Source organism: Tachysurus vachellii, chromosome 11 (assembly GCF_030014155.1).
Source record: "Tachysurus vachellii isolate PV-2020 chromosome 11, HZAU_Pvac_v1, whole genome shotgun sequence".
In the NCBI taxonomy this organism is placed as follows: domain Eukaryota; kingdom Metazoa; phylum Chordata; class Actinopteri; order Siluriformes; family Bagridae; genus Tachysurus; species Tachysurus vachellii.
Genome location: NC_083470.1, coordinates 495,001 through 497,500, shown reverse-complemented (window position 1 = coordinate 497,500; position 2,500 = coordinate 495,001).

The following is a 2,500-nucleotide window of genomic DNA, read 5'->3' as shown; positions in this document are numbered from 1 at the left end:
GAGTGAAAGGGGACCAAGTTAATGCTGGAGTTTGGCTTCATACTATTTAATACTATTCATATTTTGTCTCAAATCACCGTAGCACAGCAAATTGCTCAACTACACACACACACACACACGAACACACACACACACACACACCACCAGCAATCTATTGCTTCTCCTTCAGTGTTATCTTACTTTCTAATGTTTCTGTAGATAATTAACTAGAGCTCAGGTCTGTGACACTTTATCGACTTTTTTCTAGTGTGTTACGCGTGTATGTGTGTGTTACGTGCGTGTGTGTGCGTGTCTGTGTGCGCATGTGTCTGTGTGTGCGTGTGTGTTACACGCGTGTGTGTGCGTGTATGCGTGTGTGTGTGTCTGTGTGTGTGTGTGTGTATGCACGCATGTGTGTGTGCATGTGTGCATGTATGCGCACACGTGTGTGTCCGTGTATGAGTGTGTGTGTGTCTGTGTCTGAGTGTGTGGGTGTGGCTGTGTACGTTTGTGCATTTTCACTTGTGTGTGTATGCGTGTGTGCGTATATGCGCGTGTGTATGTGTGTGTACGTGTATGCAAGTGTGTGTTGGTGTCTGTGTGTGTTTGGGTGTGTCTGTGTGTGTGCCTGTGTGTGTGCCTGGGTGTGTGAGGGTGTGTGTGTGCGCGTGTATGTGCATGTGTGTGTTACGCGTGTATGTGTGTGTCTGTGTGTGTGCCTGGGTGTGTGAGGGTGTATGTGTGTGCGTGTGTATGTTACGCGTGTGTTAAGCGTGTATGTTACGCGTGTATGTGTGGGTGTGTGTGCGTGTCTGTGTGTGTGTCTGTGCATGTGTGTGTGTGTGTGCATGTGTGTGCGCATGTGTGTGTCTGAGGGTGTTTGTGCGCATATGCGTGTGTGTGTGTATGCGTGTGTGTGTGTGTGTATGTGCTTGTGCTTGCGTGTATGCGTGCGTGTGTGTGGATGTGTGTATGCGCATGTGTGTGTATGCGTGTGTGTGGATGCGTATGCGTGTGTGTGTGCGTGTGCTTGAGTGTATGCGTGCGTGTATGTGTGATTGCGTGTGTGTGTATGCGTGTGTGTGTGGATGTGTGTATGCGTGTGTGTGTATGTGTGTGTATGCGTGTATACGTGTGTGTGTATGCGTGTGTGTGTGTATGTGTGTGTATGCGTGTATGTGTGTGTGTGTGTGTGTGTGGTGTGTGTGTGTGTGATCCCCGTGGCATTTAATGAACAGGTGGAGTGGCAGGAGGAGGTTTGCTCTCGCACTATAAATAAATAAAGTGCAGTGTGTTTATGTAAGAGCAGGAAGCTGGACTGCTTTAAGGTCAGGAAATCCCGTGATTACGCTTCAGTGCAGAGTCTCCTCCCTCTACTGTACACCACCAGCACAGATGGCCTCCTTACAGTGTGTGTGTGTGTGTGTGTGTGTGTGTGTGTGTGTGTGTGTATAATGACGACCCCTGTATGATGACCTGTACTGATCTTTAATTATAATTTTAAAAATTTGATATTTTCTTTATGTTTGTTAAAAATCTCAAGCTAATACAACTGGAAAATTAAAAAAAAAAAAAAAAAAAAAAAAAAAGGTTGTTTACAAGCATTTATCATTTAAGGTGCTAAATTTTTCTGCTAAAGCACCTTCAAGAATTATGAGCTATAATCTTCTCTAGATCTCCTCCATCACACGTCACACTGACAACTACACGTATGTAACAATATACAAACCCCATTCCAAAAAAAAAACACTGTACAAATTGTGGAAAAAAAAAAGGAATACAATAATTTACAAATGTCATAAACGTATATTTTATTCACAATAGAATACAGATAACATATCAAATGTTGAAAGTGAGACATTTTGAAATTTCATGCTAAATATTGGCTCATTTTGGGTTTCATGAGAGCTACACAATCCAAAAAAGTTGGGACACGTAGCAATAAGAGGCCGGAAAAGTTACATGTACGTATAAGGAACAGCTGGAGGACCAATTTGTAAATTATTTGGTCAATTAGGAACATGACTGGGTATAAAAAGAGCCTGTCAGTGTGGCCGTGTCTCTCAGACGTCAGGATGGACAGAGGATCACCGATTCCCCCGATGCTGTGGTGAAAAATAGTGGAGCAAAATCAGAAAGGAGTTTCTCAGAGAAGAATTGCAAAGAGTTTGACGTTCTCATCATCTACAGTGTATAATATCATCCAAAGGTTCAGAGAATCTGGAACAATCTCTGTGTGTAAGGGTCAAGGTCGGAGAACCGTACTGGTGCCCGTGATCTTCTGGCCCTGAGACGTCACTGCATCACATACAGGAATGTTACTGTAATGGAAACCACAACATGGGCTCAGGAACTTCCAGAAAACATTGTCAGTGAACACAATCCACCGAGCCATTCGCCGTCCGGCTAAAACTCTATAGGTCAAAAAAGAAGCCGTATCTAAACATGATCCAGAAGCGCAGGCGTTTTCTCTGGGCCAAGGATCATTTAACATGGACTGTGGCAAAGTGGAAACTGTTCT